We start from the raw sequence: 10455 nt of genomic DNA, 5'->3' as shown, positions 1-10455 counted from the left end.
GCCTATTTAGTCACACCAGATGCTGTTTTAGGACCTCTTTCCAGGGCATGATACCATAGTCTTTTGAGACTGAAGGTTGCCAATACAAAAAAAGTTTTATTATGCATTCTTTCCAAGTTATTTGCCTTTATAGATGTGAAACCGGTGTAATATTCTTTGGATGTTTGGTGTGACTCATATTGTCAAAAATCTAAATGTATTAAGATAATGTTAATTCTATTACACTCTCTGAATAGAAAAATCAGAAGCAGAATTTTCTATAATAATTACAATTGCATTTCCAATTAAATGATAGAAGAAAGAAGTGAATATTCATACTTTCGTAGTCTAGAAGATTACTTTCTTCAGCATTCATCCTGCTGCTACATTATAAACAGTGCACAATTCCTTTCAAAAAGTTGTGACAAAAAGAACCCACCATTAGTTACTGAATCTTGTCAACTACTTAAGCAATAAGTCCCACTAATGGGAAGCATTGGCTTCCTAGTATGGCCAATTAATGCTATAGTTGGTAATAGCATGGTAGATGGAGCACAACAAATTTCCCCACACAAATTTCTTTCCCCTATGGGAAAGAAACTATAAGTTAACAATGGCAACAGCATACAAAAAGAATTTGTATAAAATGTTTTATAGATGGCATATGTGACCGGAAAGATTGGCAAAAATGTTTAAAGATGGATCAACTAAGTGTTGGAAATATCACCAGACACCGGGATCGTATTACTATATGTGGTGGACATGTGCAGAAGCGAGAAATTATTGGGCAAAAATTCAGATTTGGTTAGAGAAAATGACTCAGCAACATATTGACTTAAAACCGGAGCTGTTTCTGTTGGGTATTTTCAGGGGTGAAATCTAAAATTACTACTGGTTCTGTGGACGTGGCTTGGGGGGGCAGGGTAATGTGACTGGGTGGGTGTGGACAACTTTTTTTTTTTACTTTTAAAAGTATTTTTTCTACAACCTTAAAAGGTTGCAGAAAAAAATGCTGTTAGAAGCCTCTGACAATCAGGCAACTCAGCTAGGATCTCCAGAGGCTTTTAAAGGCATTTTTTTTCTACAACCTCTTCAGCCGAAGAGGTTGCAGAAAAAATGCTTTTAAAAGTAAAAAAAAATATATGATGATCGCGCGGCTCAGCAGTGCATGGGGGTGGCAGGGATTTTTGTTACCAGTTCTCCGAACCACCCACCGCCATCGCTACCGGATCGGGCGATCCGGTCCGAACCAGGAGCATTTCACCCCTAGGTATTTTACCTGTGAAAATTAGTAAAGAAAATGTATATATGATTATTCAAGTAATAATTGCAGCGAGAATTGTATTTGCACAAAATTGGAAAGCAGAAAAAATCCCTACAGAGGGAGAGCTAATTAAGAAAATATTAGAATGTGCAGAAATGAATAGATTAACATTAGCAATTAAAGGGAAGGAAGAATCGGAATATTACAACATATGGGGGCAATTTTATTATTGGATAGAAAATTAATATGGACAAAAAGCTGTGTAAAATTAAATAAATCCACAAGAAAAATGTTCTAACAGGAGATATATTAAACTGAAATGTAAAAGCAAAGAAATATATATATTATGATGACACAAAAATTTGTACCCAAATAACACACTGAATGATAAATGGTGTAATGTTTGTTTTAAAAAATAAAAAACTTTTTATATAAAAAAAATTCCCCACACATACCAGAGAAACTCTGTGTTCCCTACAGAAAATTAAGTAACATGGCCTAACCACAGTCAATCTCCCTATTATTAAACAAATGTATATAGTTATTCAATTCACACATGGGCAACTCATAATTTAAAAAATCCTCCATATAATAAAGCCCATTTAAAAAAAAAACCCAGTTGGTTGGGAGTGGTGCTACTGAGCTATGTCATGAGCACTGAAAGAACATCCAATCACACACTTATATCTTCTTTCAATGAAATATGTGCAAAACATATGAAGAATGGTTGCAGGAATTAGATATGTCTAGTCCAGTGAAAAGAAATACCAGAGACAAACATGATAGTAGTGTTCCAATATTTGAGGAGCTGCCACAAAGAAGAGAAGTGTCAACCTATTTTCCAAAAAACCAGAAGGCAAGGCAATAAACAATGGATGAAAATTAATCAAGGAAAGAAGCAACCTAAAACTAAGGATAAATTTTCTAACAGTGAGAACAATTAACCAGTGGAATGACTTGCCTACAAAAGTTGTGCGTTCTCCATCATTGTAGGCTTTTAAGAAGAACTTGGATAGTCCTTTGTCTGGAATGGTATAGGGTCTCCTGCTTGATCCTTCCAACTCTGTTATTCTGTATGAAAATAATACAAGCATTACTTACCAAGATCCACAGCAAGCAATAATGGTGATGAAATGATGACCATCAGGTCACATAGAGTTTGAAGCAACTGAACAAAATAACAACAATGGAACCTAGTTTTGTCAAATTTAATGCCTTATGGAGAAAAGGATTTTTGTTTCAAAGTGTGCAAATGAGTTACATGCTGCTGCAATAGTACATGGGTAAGAGGAATGATTACAAAAAAAATTAAACAAATGAGATCTAGGTTGACATAATAGGCAAATAATGGACAGTTCAGTTACAGAATAGAATTGGAAGGGACTTGGAGGTCATCTACTCTAACCCACTACACAAGCAGCTGCTGGAGAATATACGTATACCCAGTCATGTCTTGGGGTTTTTTCAGCTATTATGGTAGGTCCTTTAATGGGGAAAGATGAATTCTGCTCCTGGCAATTTCCTATTCTTTGCTCCTGACAAGGACTTACTTATCAGAAGTGCAAAAGATTCATGGATCATTTTCCTATCAATCCTTATGAAATTTACACTTTGAAATTCCAATTCTATGTACTTTCCAGTGAGTTTTTTGGGATGGTGGTAGTCTGTGCATTACTATGATCTTCCTGGTTATCTGTATTTTCCCTCCTCTGTTGAACGGAGCACATTTCCTATATGGGGAAACATTACTGGACCTACACTCCGCTCTATTTGATATATAAGATTATGCTAGAAGATATTTTAGCATCTGTTGTAATATGTTTCAAGAAAGAACAAGTAATTTCAATATTATTGTTGCAAAAGAGCTCTGGACAACCAGTAATCAACTTGTGAGGTAAAATATTTATTTGACCCCTTAAGTATCCATACCAACTTTCCTCTCAGTTCTAGACAAAAATGGAATAAGCTCTTAAATGGGAAGCTTATTGGAAAGCATTTCAGAAAAAGAAAAAGCTCTCTTATGAGGCTATCTATCAAATTATTTTAAGTGTCAGTCACAATAAATCCATCTTTGGTGATAAATCTTTGGCAAGCAGCCATAAGCTTCTTTCAAAATTGGTTTGTGGAATTTATTCTTTTCTTATTTTTGCAGTAAGCAAAGAAATTAACTCAGTACATTTCCACCATGCAAAATTCCAATAAATACTATTTCTTAAAAATTTGTTTTCTTCTACATGTAAATAAAATTACCTATTCCTTAATTTCATTAACAAAAGTGATATATTGTACTTCAACTACTGAAATTGCTACTGAAATGAGCTATTGCTATTTTTGCCACAACAATTGTCCTCAACACCATTGGATAATTTGTTATACTGTATTTCAAAAATCTCACCCAGGACCATTTCCATCAGCATTAAGGGTTCTTTCATTTTGCCATATTGTTCTTTTTTTTTCAAGTCCATTTTACATATTTCCAATTTCAGCCATAATATTCTTTTTCCATACTTCTTTATCTTATCTTAATTTCTTCTTAATGCATAAACAGTATCACTATCCGCCCATAATTCCTAGTCTCTTACAATAACATCAGTTAATTATCTTATTTCTCCATTACAAAATATATTTCTCAAAATCCCATCCCACTTTTTAACAATTCAACTTTATCTCTTAATTTAAATTGTCTTCAAAATTAAACCACATTTCATCTGCTATTCTGTTTTACTATAAACAATATATATCATCATATTCAAATCTTACATTAAAACCCTTTAACTTAGTTGACCATCCACAATTAATAATATTAATACAGTTCCTTTAAATCTACTAATTATGTATCTTATTTCTCTTCCTCCTTTCCACTAATCTTCCCTTCTTTAACCATTTTCTCTTGGTCTCTCCAAAATGCCACTTCTTATTATATCTTTTCTTCGGGATCCTTTTTCTCACTTTTAGATATATTATTTGAATAGCTCTCCCCAAGCTTTCTCCTAATCTCTTTCCACTATTTTCCTCTTTACCCTTTGATTGATTCTTTTTTGGGTGATGTTCCCCCATCCACTCTTTTTTTGCCACTGTAAATTCCAGTGAAATCATCTAACTGCTTTTTGCATTCAATTCCTTTTCCTTCAATATTATTTCCTTGCTCCTCATTTACGGTCTCTTTTACCATCTTCTCCCCTATTTCCTGTTTTGTGTATTCCAACAAAATTTCTGACTTTGTATTACCTTTTAGTGATTCACACATATTTTTAAACATCTCAATTAATTCCTCATACATCGAAGACTCCATATTGCCAATTTAAGAAATTGTTAAAACTTTTGAGTTATGTCACATTTAATTAAAACTTAAAATCCATATAGTCTCTTTTTGTTTTCAAATAATGTCCAATTCAAATATTTATCCAGTCCACTCCAAGTTAAAGATTTGTTATCTTCTGCAGCTATTGAGAATCAAACCAAGCAATGTAGATAGACAAATACTCCTTAAAAGTTCTCATAGTTTCCAAATTATCTTTTATTAATCAAGGTCACAGTTGTACTTTCTCTTCTATCTTCCAACAAATATTGCAATACTCTCCTTCTGCCAGCAGATGTCTCTCTCAAATCCACAATATTCTCCAACCAACTAAATGTCAAATCTGTCAAAAACGTTTTAAATCCACATAAAAAATACTTTTTCTTGGGTTCTTTTCTTTTGTTATTTTTAGTTTCTCCAAATCCAATTGTAGACACAAAAACTTTCTTGGTCTTTGGTATTTTAGCCTCCTCTTTGTTCTTCTCCCTCCATAGAATTTTCCAAATGCCAATTAGCTGCTCATTTCAGTTCCGAGATACCTTTTAATATTCCAATTCAAAAAAAAATTTAACCTGTGAATTGGCCAATCACTCACCCAGTACCAGCACACGGTTCAAATACCAAAACTTTGTCTGGTTGCCCCAGCTTCAGAATGGTCATTTTACAATGGCTGCCACCCCCGCCGCCAGTCCAAAGAGCTGCCTCTGAACTTTTGAGGAACTAGCCTGTTCCTCTTGGTTGTCTGAGATGCCTCTCTTTCTTTACCATCCCTACAGGATGGTTCCAGTTCAAAGACACCCCCCCACACACACACAGCGGTTTCTCTAGCTGGATTTTTGGAGAGCTCGTCAGAGTCTGCTATTTTTCCAGCCAGCCTCACTGCGATGCTTCCGGTTTCCATATTAAACTTTTTTCAAAGACAATTGGAGCTGTCCTGCTAAAAGTCTGCTCTTCCAAAGAATATTCCACGATAGGTAAAAGATGTGTGCTATGGGCTCACTATATAACTAACTAACTTTTTAAGTCTACTTTTTCCATGCAGTGCATCCATCCTAAACCAAGATTTCTTTCTTCAAAACTAGAAAGTAATCACCATATACAACTGGGGGAAAATTACGTTTTTTTACAAAAGCAAGTTTAAATACAGAATGTGTGTGTAATTAAGAAATTAATAATGTAAATATAATTTAAAATACTTCAATTCCTAAGATTATAATGAGATTTTTGGAGTGATTTGCTTAAAAGAAAGTCAGTGAAAAATATTAGAGTGCAAGTAATATTAAAATAGTTATGCTTTCATAACTATGGCATGTTTCAAAGCGGGGATTAAGGGGTTTTTTAATTAGGGTTTTTAATAATTTTTTAAGGGGAACCGGGAGGACGACCAAAGGGGATGGGGGGGTAATCCACCAAGGTCAGAGCCGAGCCCGGCACGGGGTAACGGTTTGGAGGACACTGGACGAGGGAATGGGGAGGGGGCGGAGGGCTATCCCAATGAGGGAAATACCATCAGCACGGTGGTTGGGAGGGGCAGATATGGCGGGAGCAGGGGGCCACATCATGTGTTGGGGACGCGCACTTGCTGTTTGAGAGCAATTGCGCGCCCTGGCCCTCAAAGCTCCCCTCGGATACTAGGTGGCTTGGATACTCAGGACCTGGGCCTTTGGCTGATGCTGTGCAACGCTAGGTCTGTGGTAAATAAGGCCCCCTTCATTCACGATCTTATCCAGGAGGGGGGAGCGGACCTGGCTGGTATTACGGAGACCTGGTTGGGACCGGAGGGAGGAGTCCCTCTGGTCGAGATGTGCCCACCAGGTTTCAGAGCATTCCATCAGCCGAGAGCCCAGGGGAGGGGCGGGGGGGTGGCGGTTATTATTAAAGAAGGTCTTGGTCCGAGGGAGACCACTGTGCCTCAGACTGCCGGATGTGAGTCCCTCTTCGTGAGATGGGGTCATGGGGTTCAGATGGGCTTGCTGCTTGCGTACCTGGCTCCCTGCCGCGTGGCAGCAGCCCTGCCTGAGCTACTCGACGTGATAGCCACGGTGGCAGTTGATACACCCAGGTTTATGGTCATGGGTGATTTCAACTTGCCATCCGTTGGTGAAACGTCTGGGATGGCTCGGGAGTTCATGGCTTCCATGACGGCCATGGACCTGACCCAGTTAGTTCATGGCCCCACTCATGGGGGGGGACACACTCTAGACTTGATTTTTGTCTCTGGCCAGTGGTTGAGTGATCTTGTTATAGGGGATATAGACATGGAACCCTTGTCATGGTCAGATCACTCACTCCTTCGTCTGGACTTTCGTACCACTACACCCTGCCGCAGGGAGGCGGTCCCAATTAGATGGGTCCGCCCCAGGCGCCTGATGGATCCTGATAGGTTCCAGATGGAGCTTGGGCCAATTCCTGATGATCTGGCACACGACTCAGCCGAGGACCTGGTAACTGCCTGGGATCGGGCGGCTGGTGGGGCCTTGGATCGAGTCGTGCCTTTGCGGCCTCTGACCCGCTGTTGATCCCTCGCGGCTCCTTGGTTCACCGAGGAGCTGAGGGAGATGAAACGCCGGAAAAGACGCCTAGAGAGCGGTTGGAGGGCCAGTCGCGCTGAAACTGACCGAACACTGGTAAGGTCGCATATTAAGACCTACCTAGTGGCGATAAAGACGGCAAAGTGTAATTACTTTTCCGCCTCTATTGCGTCATCAGGGAATCGTCCGGCAGCCCTGTTCAGGGTAACCTGCTCCCTGCTCCATCTGGGAGCGCGGGAGGATCCCTTGGAAGGCAGGGCGGAAGATTTCGGACAATACCTGTATGACAAAATCGCTCAGATCCGGGGGGACTTGGACTCTGACTGGGTAGATCAGGGCAGGGTGACGAGGAATAGTCTTGAGAATGTTATCTGGGAGGAGTTTGATGCTGTGACTCCCGATGATGTGGACAGGATTTTGGGGAGACTTAGTGCGGCCACATGTTTACTGGACCCGTGTCCCTCCTGGTTGGTACTGGCCTCCCGGGAGGTTACACGAGGCTGGCTCCAGGGTGTTATCAACGCTTCATTGAGTGAGGGTTACCTCCCCGCGGCCTTGAAAGAGGCGGTGGTGAGGCCTCTCCTCAAGAAGCCGTCCCTGGATCCGGCAATATTGGCCAACTATCGTCCTGTCTCCAACCTTCGCTTTCTGGCGAAGGTTGTTGAGAGTGTGGTCGCGCGACAGTTTCCGCAATTCCTGGAGGAAACATCCTATCTGGATCCGTTCCAGTCTGGTTTCAGGCCTGGGCACAGCACGGAAACGGCATTGGTCGCGTTGGTTGATGATCTCTGGAGGGCTCGGGACAGGGGTTGCTCCTCTGTTCTGGTCCTGTTAGACCTCTCAGCGGCTTTTGATACCATCGACCATAGTATCATGCTGCACCGGTTGGAAGAATTGGGGATGGGGGGCACCGTGTTACGGTGGTTCTCCTCCTTTCTCTCCGACCGGTCGCAATTCGTGTTGACAGGGGGGCAGAGGTCGACCTTGAGGCCTCTTATATGTGGAGTGCCTCAGGGGTCGGTCCTCTCGCCCCTCCTGTTCAACATTTATGTGAAGCCGCTGGGCGAGATCATCCGTGGCTTTGGGGTGAGATACCATCAGTACGCTGATGATACTCAGCTGTACATCTCCACCCCAGGCCACCCCAATGATGCCCTTGAAGTGATGTCCCAGTGCCTGGAGGCTGTACGGATCTGGATGGGGAGGAACAGGCTCAAGCTCAACCCTTCCAAGACTGAGTGGCTGTGGTTCCCGGCATCCCGATATAGTCAGTTGACCCCATCACTGACTATTGGGGGCGAGTCTTTGGCCCCCACAGAGAGGGCTCGCAATCTGGGAGTCCTCCTGGATACACAGCTGTCCTTGGAGGAACATCTGACGGCTGTAACCAGGGGGACCTTTTATCAGGTTCGCCTGATCCGCCAGTTGCGGCCCTTTCTTGATCGGGATTCCCTGTGCACAGTCACTCATGCCCTCGTGACCTCTCGCCTTGATTACTGTAACGCTCTCTACATGGGGCTCCCCTTGAAGAGCACCCGGAGGCTCCAACTGGTCCAGAACGCAGCAGCGCGGGTAGTGACGGGAGCAGCATGGCGCTCCCATGTAACACCGCTCCTGCGCGAGCTGCACTGGCTCCCAGTGGTCTTCCGGGTGCGCTTCAAGGTGTTGGTTATCACCTTTAAAGCGCTCCATGGCATAGGGCCTAGCTATCTCCGAGACCGCCTGCTGCCACCGACGACCTCCCATCGACCCGTGCGCTCCCACAGAGAGGGCCTCCTCGGGGTGCCATCAGCCAAACAATTCAGGCTGGTGACCCCCAGGGGGAGGGCCTTCTCTGTGGGGGCTCCCACCCTCTGGAATCAGTTGCCCCCTGAGATAAGGAGAATCCATGACCTCAGTGCCTTCCGCCGTGCCCTTAAAACCTTCCTTTTCCAACAAGCCGGGCTGGCCTAATTCTTTTTAAGTGTTTTTAATTGTTTGGTTTATTGTTTTAACTAATGGGGCCAAATTTATATATATATATTTTTAACTGTATTTTAATATTTGTATTTGATGTTTTTATTTGGCTGTTCACCGCCCTGAGTCCTCAGGGAGAAGGGCGGTATACAAATTCAAAAATAAAATAAAAAATAAATAAAATAACATTGAATAAGATTGAGAATCAGGCTACAAAGTCTTCTGAAAATGGCTTCCATTCTTCTTCAAAGTAGTGAAGGAGGTGTTAATTATTGGATCTGTAATTAAAAGGAAACTACTTACAAGAGCCTATTCATATCTGTCCCCCAGGGTCATTTTACTTACTACTTCAGACTACTCCAGTAAAGGAGGATCAGTTTGCATCTTCTCCTACGTCTGTAAACATAAACCATAATTGATTGGTTTCATCAGTCCTCAATGAATCATTAATTAGATTGGCTGCAGCCATATAGTGATCATTTCAGTATTTGGCTTTTTTAGTTAGGGAGTATGATCTCAGACCCAGATGCAAGGAAAGTTTGCTAGCAAATGAAGTAGTTTAGGATAAAACTTAGAGAATTTCAATCACTCTGAATATCAATAGTTATAAAAGGTTTTCTCAGTACTGAAATTGACAAAATTGATAGTCATAAAACCATCAATAATTGTAATAGAATTTATGAAAATTGAAACACCAACAGTCCATTTGAGGAAGAATATTGAAGAAGCATTGCAAAAGCTAAATAGCGAATAAGAGTCAATAATTTGATCATACCCTCCCAACACTTTCAAAATTATTACAATAGGACACTAACTGATACCAAGAAATCAAATCCATATGTGCTTATTTGAAAATAAATTCAAATAAATAAAATAAATTCCTCTGGGTTTACCTACTTGAGATAAGTAGGTTTAGGACTGCAATCATAACATATGATCAAATATAACTCACAATAAAATCTGTTATATAGCTCAATGATGGTTCAAGTCAAGGGCATCTGCATGACAGTCATTGACTTCCAAATGTTAGTCATGCCCATTCAATAGAAGCCTTACCTTTTCCAATGTGTGTAATGTATGCAATACAGATTAAAAATATTTGTGGCTGTGATTGCCCAGTTGTACCTGCCATTTTCAGACCAATCACTATCACTGCAAATCCTAATCCAAGGAGTGTGTGTGTGTGTGTGTGTGTGTGTGTGTGTGTGTATATATATATATATATATGGAAGAAAAAGAAATTTCATAGATGAAATTGCAGACATAGCAAATAATCAAATAGAGTCACAATGCCCTTGGGCAATATGCTAACTTCCAGATCTGACCATACTGTTAATGCAATAAAGACATAATTCTAATACTAGGGCTAAAATGAACCCTTTGAGAAATTGACTTCCAAGTGCCAATCTAAAACAACAAAGATTGCC

The sequence above is a fragment of the Pantherophis guttatus genome, chromosome 4 (assembly GCF_059756535.1).
Source record: "Pantherophis guttatus breed Tessera chromosome 4, ASM5975653v1, whole genome shotgun sequence".
NCBI lineage: Eukaryota > Metazoa > Chordata > Lepidosauria > Squamata > Colubridae > Pantherophis > Pantherophis guttatus.
Note: the sequence above shows the minus strand (reverse complement) of the source record.